This window comes from Heloderma suspectum, chromosome 4 (assembly GCF_057233095.1).
Source record: "Heloderma suspectum isolate Gila_16-S chromosome 4, 16-S_ref, whole genome shotgun sequence".
In the NCBI taxonomy this organism is placed as follows: Eukaryota; Metazoa; Chordata; class Lepidosauria; order Squamata; family Helodermatidae; genus Heloderma; species Heloderma suspectum.
The window spans coordinates 160,906,029-160,917,380 of record NC_139461.1 but is presented as its reverse complement, the minus strand read 5'-3'; positions in this window follow the sequence as shown (position 1 = coordinate 160,917,380).

Sequence of the window (11,352 nt, the reverse complement as noted above, 5' to 3'; positions counted from 1 at the left end):
GAAGAGAGAGTTTTGACGCTAAGGAGATCATACGGAACTTCCTGGGAGAAATTAAAAGTTCAACTCGTGTAGGTCCACGATCAGCCAAAGTCCTCCAACTTTCTTCGGTACCATGAAGAACCTTGAGCAGAAACCATCCTGAAGATGGGGGTGCAGGACAGATTTGATCGCTCCCTTCTCAAGCACCATCTGAAATTCAAGGTGGAGGACCCGAGATGGAGTTGTCACACATGCAGTACCGAGCAGAGGGCATCGAACTCAATCTGGTAGCCCCTGCAGAAGATGGAGAGGACCCATGCATCTGATGTGATGTTGCACATCACCAGGCCAGACGATAAAAGGACAGAAGAGTTCTGAAGATGGGGTGATAGTGCACCAGCCCAGGAGCTCCTCGCCACAGGGACAAGCCGCTTCCTTTAGGAACGGGGGCTACTGTACAGAGAATTTGCAGATAGAGCAGCTGGGGGGGGGCGTGTTAAGGAAGCAGCTGGTGGTTCTGACAACTTACCGCTCTGGAATAATCCAATTAGCACATGAGAGGATGTGGGGATGCCATTTAGGCATCCGATGAACACTAGCTCGAGTAAGTCACCGATTCTACTGGCCTCTAGTGGCCACTAATGTGAAAAACTATTGCAACACTTGTGAGATTTGCCAGCAAGTTGGGTTCCCACGAGATCATCCAAAAGCACCCATCCAGCTGTTGCCAGTTGTGAGGGAGTCCTTTGAGAAAGTGGGAAGAGATATTATGGGACATTTTTCACCACCGACCTGGACCAGGATTTTAACTATTGTATATTTTGCCACCAGATATGTGGAAGCCATACATTTGACTTCAATTACCTCCATTCAAATTGTTAAAGCTTTGTTATCTGTTTTTGCTCGATTAGGAATGCCACAGACTTTGGTGAGTGACTTGGGCTCTGGTTTCATGTCACAGTTAATGAAGAGACTATGGGAGATGGCGGATGGCAAAATGATAACAGATGACAAAGAAAAAGCAGAACTGCTCAATTCCTACTTTCACTCCCCAAAGAGGATCTATGAGCCCCCTGGCAAGGCGAAGTACACGCTGAAGGGGCAGGACTGCAGCTTGAGATCAATAGCGATATGGTCAAGGAACACCTAATTACTTTGAATGAGTTCAAATCTCCAGGGCCAGATGAACTGCATCCTAGAGTAATAAAGGAACAGGCAGAAGAGCTCTCAGAACACTGGGCAGAAAACAACAAAATGAAATTTAATAGGGATCAATGCCAAGTTCTGAACCTAGGAAAAAGAAACCAAATGCAGAGTTACAAGAGGGGCGATACTTGGCTCAACAACAATACAAGCGAGAAGGATCTTGGAATTGTCGATCACAAGCTGAATATGAGCCAACAATATGATGCGGCTTGAAAAAAGACAAATGCTATTTGGAGCTGCATTAATACAAGCATAGCTTCCAAATCCCAGCAAGTATTAGTTATTATTATTACTATTATTATTTATTTCATTTCTATACCGCCCAATAGCCGAAGCTCTCTGGGCGGTTCACAAAAATTAAAACCAAACAACACACAATAAAACAATTTAAAATATATTGAACATTAAAACCACAATATAACAATACAACCACAATAAAACCTAGCAACAGTGCAGGAGTTTAAAATACAGATTTAAAATAGCAAAGATAAAAATTTAGAAAGCTAAAATGCTAAAATGCCTGGGAAAATAAAAAGGTCTTCACCTGGCGCCGAAAGGAGTACAATGTAGGTGCCAGGCGAACCTCACTAGGGAGCTCATTCCAGAGCCGGGGTGCCACCGCAGAAAAAGCCCTCCTCCTAGTACCCACCCGCCTCACTTCCTTTGGCAGGGGCTCACGGAGAAGGGCCACTGATGATGATCTTAAGGTCCGGGCAGGCACATATGGGAGGAGGCGATCCTACGGGTAACCTGGCCCCAAGCCGTTAAGGGCTTTGAATGTTAACACCAGCACTTTGAATCGGGCCCGGAAATGGAATGGCACCCAGTGCAGCTGGAAAAATACTGGCGTAATATGAGCTTGCAGGCCAGTCCCTGTTAACAATCTTGCTGCCCTATTTTGGACCAGCTGAAGTTTCCGGACCGTTTTCAAAGGCAGCCCCACGTATAACGCATTGCAGTAATCCAGACGAGAAGTTATCAGAGCATGGATAACTGTAGATATGCTATCTCTGTCCAGATAAGGGCGTAGTTGGTATGCCAGCCTAAGCTGATAAAAAGTGCTCCGTGCCACTGAGTTCATCTGTGCCTCAAGTGACAGTTCTGGATCCAAGAGCACCCCCAAACTACGAACCTGATCCTTTAGGGGGAGTGCAACCCCCTCCAGAACAGGTTGAATATCACCTAGCCGGGCAGATGAACCACCCACTAACAGTACCTCTGTCCTGTCTGGATTGAGTTTCAGTTTATTAGCCCTCATCCAGTCCATTACCATGCCCAGGCACTGATTCATAACAGCCACTGCCTCACCTGGTTTTGATGTAAAAGAGAGGTAGAGCTGGGTGTCATCTGCATATTGATGGCACCTCAGCCCACACCTCTGGATAACCTCTCCCAGCGGTTTCATGTAGATGTTAAACAGCATGGGGGATAAAATAGAGCCCTGTGGAACTCCATGGCACAATTGCCATGGCACAGAGCAATATTCCCCCAGCACCACCTTCTGGAATCGGCCATCCAAGTAGGAGCGGAACCACTGTAGTGCAGTGCCTCCAACTCCTAACCCAGACAACCTATCCAGAAGGATACCATGGTCGATGGTATCGAAAGCCTCTGAGAGGTCCAGGAGAATCAACAGGGTCGCACTCCCCCTGTCCCTCTCCCGGCAGAGGTCATCCCACAGGGCGACCAAGGCAGTTTCCGTTCCAAAACCAGGCCTGTAGCCCGATTGAAATGGATCTAGATAATCCGTTTCATTCAAGAGTGCCTGGAGCTGTCCTACAACCACCCGCTCAAGCACCTTGCCCAGGAAGGGGATGTTGGCCACTGGCCTATAATTGTTAACATCCTCTGGGTCCAGGTTAGGCTTTTTCAGGAGTGGTCTAATTACTGCCTCTTTTAAAGCAGCAGGCACCACTCCCTCTCTCAAGGAGGAATTTACAACCTCCTGGACCCAGCCGGACAACCCGTCCTTGTTTGATTTAATAAGCCATGAAGGGCAAGGGTCAAGCACACAAGTGGTCGATCGGACTTGGCCAAGCACCTTGTCCGCATCCTCAGGCCTCAGTAACTGAAACTCATCCAATAAAACTGGACCAGATGGTGCTCTGAACGCCTCTACCAATGGAACTGCATTAATGGTGGTGACGAATCTGAGCGACTTTATCCTCAAAGTGCTGTGCAAACTTGTCACAGCGTGCTACCAAGGGTTCCACCGTCTCTCTCCCTGGCCCAGAATGTAACAGGCTGCGAACCACTCAGAAAAGCTCTGCTGGACGACACTGAGAAGATGCAATGCTGGTGGAAAAGAACTGTCTCTTTGCCACCCTCGCCGCCACAGAGTAGGCTCGATAGTGGGCTCTTACCTGTGTTCGGTTAGACTCAGCACGGGTTTTCCTCCACCTGTGTTCTAGCCGTCTCCCCTCTCGCTTCATTGCCCTCAGCTCAGGTGTATACCAAGGAGCTGGCCGGGCTCTGCTCAGAGGGAGAGGGCGCTGGGCGCGATCGTGTCAACCGCCCGAGTCATCTCTGCATTCCACAGAGCGACCTGGACTTCGACAGGAGCACCAGCCATACCAGCAGGAAAATCCCCCAGAGCCCTCTGGAATCCATCGGAATCCATTAATCTCCGGGGGCGGACCATTTTAATAGGTCCCCCACCCTTGCAGAGGGGAAAGGCCGCCAGGAGTCTAAACCTCAGCAGGAAGTGATCTGACCATGACAAAGGGACAGATGTTAATTCCTCCACTTTCAGATCACCATCCTCCTGCCCAGTCGAGAAAACCAGATCAAGCGTGTGTCCTTTTATATGCGTTGGGCCGATGACATGTTGGGACAGCCCCATGGTTGTCATGGCAGCCATGAAGTCCTGAGCCGCCCTGGATACAGCGGCCTTGGCATGGAAGTTGAGATCCCCCAGGACCATCATCCTAGGGGTCCTCAACACCAAGTCCGAGACCACCTCCGACAGCTCAGGCAGGGAGTCTGATGGGCAGCGGGGTGGGCGGTACACCAACAGAATCCCTAATCTGACCTGGGTACCCAACACAAGATACAGTTCCCCTCTACTCAGCACTAGTCAGGCCTCATCTGGAGTACTGTGTCCAGTTCTGGGTGCCATACTTTAAGAAGAGTGCAGACAAACTGGAGAGGGTTCAGTGGAGGGCAACAAAGATGATCAGGGGGCTGGAAACAAAGTACTATGAGGAGAGACTGAAAGAACTGGGTATGCTTAGCCTTGAGAAGAGAAGAGAAGAGAAGAGAAGAGAAGAGAAGACTGAGGGGAGATATGATAGCATTCTTCAAGTACTTGAAAGGTTGTCACAGAGAGGAAGGCCAGGATCTCTTCTTGATCATCCCAGAGTGTAGGACACGGAATAATGGGCTCAAGTTACAGGAAGCCAGATTCCAGCTGAACATCAGGAAAAACTTCCTGACCATCAGAGCAATACGACAATGGAACCAATTACCTAGGGAGGTAGTGGGCTCTCCCACACTGGAGGCATTCAAGATGAGTCTGGACAGACATCTGTCAGGGATGCTCTGACTTGCATTCCTGCATTAAGCAGGGGTTTGGACTCGATGGTTTTATAGGCCCCTTCCAACCCTATTATTCTATGATTCTATATCCTCAGCATACCATCATGAGGGAAACAGATTAGTGGAAAGATTTAATCAGACTTTAGGGAAGATGTTAAAGGTTTATGCCTTAGCCCATAAACTGACTGGGATCAAGTGCTGCCTCTTTTGCTGTTTGCATATAAAAACTCACCCCAGGTAGCTTAGGCTACTCCACAAACGAACTTATGTTTGGAAGAGAACTTTGGGGACCATTGGCTTTGCTCAAAGAACAGTGGGAGGGGCAGCTGGTGTCAGCCCCCACCTTTGTGGTGGCATATGTGCAGCAGTTACAAAATACACTGTGGGAAGTGGGAGAGATTGCCCGGACTCATTTGATGGCAGCCCGGGGCCGTCAGAAGGCCTGGTATGATGTCAAGGCCAGAGAGAGGATGTTCCAACCAGGAGATAAGGTTTTGGTATTGAAGCCGACAAAACTGGATAAGCTGTCGGTGAGATGGGAGGGCCCTCTGGTGGTAGAATAATGCCTGAACTCTGTGAATTACTTGCTGAAGCCCCCTGACTCTTCCAGGAGGGCTAAAGTCTATCATGTAAATATGATGAAGCCATTCCAAGAGCAAGAGAGAGTGGTGAAGACAATTGGGGCTGAAGCCGATGGGGCACGTGGTGGACTTACTGGAGGAGTACCAGCACAGGGGAGGGGTGGCCAAGATATGCCTGCCTGAGACTCTAGGAGCCAGACAAAGGACTCAGCTACAACAAATATTAGGCAAATTCCACAATTTGTTTTCTAGTGCTCCAGAACGGACTTCTTTGGCCTGCCACTCGATCCTCATGGGAGACTATCCACCCATTCAGTCTCCCCCCTTCAGAGCCATGGGGCGCCACGCAGAGCTTGTGGCTAAAGAATTGCAAAAGATGTTGGTTCTGGGGGTGATTAAAGAGTCAACACCCCTAGTCTTCCCCAATTGTGTTGGTAAACAAAAAGGGGGGGTAACGTTCTGTGTCAACTAGAGAGCCATCAATCGTGTTACCCAGGCAGATAGCTACCCCTTGCCTCGTGTGGATAATCTGATAGAGCTGCTGGCTGGGGCAAAATACATCTCCACCTTAGATCTGACTAAAGGGTACTGGCAGGTCCCATTGGATGAAGATCCTTCGTTAAAATCTGCATTTAGAACCCACCTCGGCTTGTTCAAGTTCACTGTTCTACTGTTTGGCCTCAAGGGGGCACCAATGACATTCCAGAAGCTCATTAGCATCATACAATCATAGAATAGTAGGACTGGAAGGGGCCTACAAGCATTTATGCCTATTAAATGTCATTCTGTTGTTTTCTGCCCAGCACTCCAGTCTATCAAGATCACTTTGAATTTTGTTTCTGTCTTCCAAAGTATTAGATATCCTGCCCAATTTTGTGTCATCTGCAAATTTGATCAGCATTCCCTGCACCTCCTCCTCCAAGTCATTAATAAAAATGTTGAAGAGCACTGGGCCCAGGACTGAGCCCTGCGGTACCCCGCTCATTACCTCTCCCCAGTTTGAGAAGGTCCCACTGATAAGCACTCTTTGAGTCCGATTCTGTAGTCAACTGTGGATCGACCTGAGAGTTGTTTCATCTAGCCCACTTTGAGCTAGTTTGCTCATCAAGATATCATGGGGCACTTTGTCGAAAGCTTTGCTGAAGTCAAGGTATATTATGTCTACAGCATTCCCACAGTCCACAAGGGAGGTGACTTGATCAAAAAATGAGATCAGATTAGTCTGGCAGGATTTGTTCTTGACAAATCCATGTTGGCTTCGAGTCATCACGGCACTGTTTTCAAGGTGCTTCCAGATGGATTCCTTTATCATCTGCTCCAGAATTTTCCCAGGGACTGATGTCAGACTGACTGGTCTGTAGTTCCCAGGTTCCTCCTTTTTGCCCTTTTTGAAGATAGGAACAACATTAGCCCTTCTCCAGTCATCTGGCACTTCACCTGTCCTCCATGATTTCTCAAAGAGAATAGACTGAGAATTCTTCTGCCAGTTCCTTTATTACTCTAGGATGCAGTTCATCTGGCCCTGGAGATTTGAACTCATTCAAAGTAATTCGGTGTTCCTTGACCATATGCCTATCAATCTCAAGCTGCAATCCTGTCCCTTCAGCCTGTACTTCACCTTTGCCAGGGGGGTCATAGACCCTCTTTTGGGAGAAGACTGAGCCAAAGTAGGAATTGAGCACCTCTGCCTTTTCTTTGTCATCTGTTATCATTTTGCCATCCTTATTTAATAGGTGAACTACCATTTCTTTCCTGTCTTTTACTGTGCACGTAGCTGAAGAAAGCCTTTTTGTTGCTTTTAGCATCCCTCGCTAACTTCAGCTCGTTCTCAGCTTTAGCCTTCCTGACGCCATCCCTGCAATTCTGTGCTACCTGCCTGTACTCTTCCTTTGTTGCTTGGCCTTCTTCCCACTTCCTATATGTGTGCTTTTTTGTTTTCAGGTCATCTCTAAGCTTTTGTGAAGCCACATTGGCGTCTTCTGTTGTCTTCCACCTTTTCTTCTTGTTGGAATTGTTTGTAACTGTGCCTTGAGAATTTCCTTTTTTAAAAGCTCCCACCCATCTTGGACTCCTTTTCTTGTCAGAGTTGCTTGCCATGGGACCGCACTGATCATTGTTCTGAGTTTATTAAAATCAGCTTTCCTAAAATCCAGGGTATGCGTTTGACTACACTCTGCTTTTGCTTCCCTTAGAAGCAAAAACTCAAGTACAACATGGTCGCTTTCCCCCAGAGTTCCTGTAACTGCTACTTTAGCCACTAAGTCATCTCTGTTGGTTAGGATCAAGTCAAGGATAGCCGATCCTCTAGTTCCTTCCTCTACTTTCTGTAGGAGGAAGTTATCCGCCACACAAGTCAGGAATTTCCTGGAGGGTCATGTTTTGCAGAATTTATCTCCCAACAAATATCGGGGAAATTGAAGTCCCCCATTACTACTACACCATGCTTCCTTAAAACACTGGCTATTTGCTTTTCAAAAGTTTCATCCTCGTCTTCTCCTTGATTGGGTGGCTGGTAATAGACTCCAACCAACAGGTTCCTTTTATTCTTTGCTCCATTTATTTTGATCCAGATGCTCTCGATGGGGCTACCAAGCTCATCCTCCTCTATTTCTGTGCAGAGATATGTATTTTTCACATACAGTGCAACCCCACCTCCCTTTCTGTTCCTCCTGTTCTTTTTGAACAAGTTACATCCTTCAATTGCTGTATTCCAGTCATGACAGTCAACCCACCAAATCTCAGTTATACCTATCAAGTCATAATGTCCCACTTGTATTAAGAGTTCAAGTTTGTTCTGTTTGTTTCCCATACTCTGGGCATTAGTATATAGACATCAAAGACCATGTGCTTCATAGTGTGGCTTTTTTCCTAAATGTGTCTGAAGACTATTATTGGGTGCTATTAGAGCTGTTCTCTCCGTAGTGGTGCATGAGCCTTCATCCATCGTTACCCCCAACTTTATGTCTCCCTCCCCTGTAGGATTGAGTTTAAACCCCTCCTGATGAAGTTCTTCAAGTTGTGGCCAAACACATTCTTCCCAGCCTTTGTGAGGTGCAACCTATCCCTTGCCAACAGTCCATCTTCCAGGAAGTATAGCCCGTGGTTCCAGAATCCAAATCTCTCATGCCGGCACCACCTTCATAGCCAGTCATTCACCTGGAGTATTTGTCTTTCCCTTTCTATCCCTCTTCTAACTACTGGAAGGATGGATGAGAAAACTATCTGGACCCCCAAGTTCTTGAGTTTCCTTCCCAAAGCTTCAAAGTCTGTCGGGATTTCTTCATAGCTCCGCTTGGCAATATCATTTGTTCCCACATGGATGAAAAGAAAGGGATACCTGTCAGTGGGCTTTATGAGTGCAGGCAACCTTTCAGTCACGTCTCTAATCCGTCCTCCCGGGAGACAACATACCTGGCCGGTCCACGGGTCTTCGCGACATACTTGGGTTTTGATCCCACGCAGCAAGGAGTCTCCCACTACTACTCCTTTCTCTTCTTGTTGTAAACCTGGGTTTCATTGCCTCTGCTTGACTGACCTTCAGCCTCTTGCTCACTCTCATGTAGGTTCCCCTGTGATTCTTCCTCTGCAGGCTGTCCTCCAGTCTCATCCGCAAGTACTTGAAATCGGTTCCACAGCTCCACTGCTTCCACTGGTGCAGAGTGGCGTCTAGTTCTTCTTCTCCTAATTGTCACCCTTTTTCAAGGAGTATCCTCTACTCCATTTTTCTTCACCTCAGCATTTCCCACTTCTGCCTCAGCTTGCTGTTGCTCTTCAAGCTTCTGGTCTTCCCTTTGCTGCTGTAGTTCCACCATTCTGTCCAAGAACTCTTCGTGTTCTCTTATTCCCCGGAGGGTTGACAGTCGCCGCTCCAGTCCACTTACTTTTTCTTCCAGCAGTGTGATCAACTTGCACTTGTTGCAGGTGTAGGCCATGTTGATCTCAGGCAAGAAAACAAACACTGCACACACCTTGCAGGTCACCACCACTGAAGAGTCTTGTCCTTCCATAGCCTCTATTCCCTTTTTGTGTCTAGCTTTCTGCTTGTTCTACACTAGCCTGTGCCTGCTCCTCTACTCAGTAGGGGTTAAAAGCAGAGTCCCACTGGTGTGGAAGTGTGTGTTACAAGACAAATAAATGAAAAAAAAAAGTTAAAGAAGAAAAAAATGTTAGGGGCCTTGTCCTCCCCTGCCGAACTCCCCTGGAGTCCATAATTAATGGACTGTTGAATGGGCTGGGGGTGAGGTTGCTTGTGCGTATTTGGACAATATTGCAATTTTTAGTTCGACTTGGGAAGAGCATTTGGCCCATGTTTGTCAGGTGCTGCAATGCCTGAATGGAATTGGTTTGACTATTAAGGCTACCAAGTGCCAATCTGGGAGGGGAGAAGTAACCTAGGCCACAGGGTTGGCAGCAGAAGCCTAAAATCCTGGAAGCTAAATTAGAGGCAGTACAACAATGGCCCATACCTACCACCAAAAAGAAGTGCAATCCTTCTTGGGATTGGCAGGATACTATTGACATTTTGTTCCCAACTTTAGTGCTGTGGTAACCCCTCTGACTGATTTATGTAAAAAATGGCAACCTGTAAAGGTACATTGGACAGAATAATGCCAGAGAGCCTTTGATGAACTGAAACATTGGTTGAAACATTTTCCTGTTTTGAAGACCCCCGACTTTTAACAGCCTTTTACACTACAGACTGATGCTTCTGAGACTGGGTCGGGGGCTGTCTTGCTACAGACCAAGGAGGGGGGAACTCTCCATCCTGCGGCTTACATTAGCAAAAAGTTATTGCCCAGGGAGAAGAACTTACCCACAGTTGAGAAAGAGTGCTTGGCTATTGTGTGAGCTTTAGGAAAATTGCGACCTTACTTATGGCGGAGGCCTTTTCGGCTCCAAACAGACCAGTCCCCCCTGTGTTGGTTGACTAAGGTAAAGAATACAAATCAAAAATTGTTGCACTGGAGCCTGCAAGATTATGATTTTTCGGTGACCCACGTTCCCGGGCGGGAGAATGTAGTGGCCGATGGGCTGTCTAGAGTCTACCACAGTGATTGAGCTAAAATAAAAAGAGAGAGACTGTTGCCTAGTCTAAATTTAGAGGTAAACCCTGTAAACTTCATCTTATGTGGGGAGGTGTCAAGGAGAAGGTCTTACAGGGCCAAAGCTGTGGTGAGAAAGAGTTAATTTTACCTTGCATAGTTTTAGTTGGTGTTTTAGGGTAGGAGAGAGAGTGGGATCCTGCAAGAAGATCAACAAGCCAGGCCACCTGGAAGGAGGAAGAGATGTGGGTATACCATGATTGAAGGCCCCAGGATGGAGGCCTCATCAGGGGCCCAAGGTGGTAAAACAACTTTGCCTGCCAAAAGGCCAGCACAGCTGAGGAGGTGTGAAAAAGCCCAGCTCATCCTCCCTGAGGGAAGGGAGGGGGGATGAAAGAGTGAGGGACTGGGTTTGGAATGGGATAAAAAGAGACCTGCAGCCATTCTTCTTGGTGCTTTGGTTTCCATCTGGTCCAGGTGGAACGTGTTGGAGTGCTGACATTAACTAAGGATCCTACTCCGAGGTGTGAGTAGACTAGGGTTATGTAGTCTTTTATTGTTTTAGTCTGTGTTGGGTTTCCAAACGGGGAGTTGATATTTGGGGAAATTCTACATTGTACTTTGTCTTCTCTCTCTTGTCATTCCCTTACCCCTTATTAGCAAATAAACATCTACCTCAAAATCATTGCTGCTATTTCTTTTCTGGGTCAGTGCTAAATTCAGTGGCTACTGTCTCCTCCTCTGGGAAGGGAAGGGGGTGGGGGGTGCTCACAGGCCACCTGGCTGGCTTTGAGAGACAGGAGGGCTGTGGATCAAGGGGGGCTGATTGAGCCCAGAGATCCGGTCTTCCAGATTTTATACAGTGATAAACAGAGCAACGAAGAAGGGGTGTAATGACTTACCGGGAAACGCCAAGGCATGCCCTGCCCTAGGAGACCCCACTGCAGCTGTTTCACTCCCAAGGCCACTCACCTCTCAGCCAAAGCAGCGAGAGGAATAGTCAACAG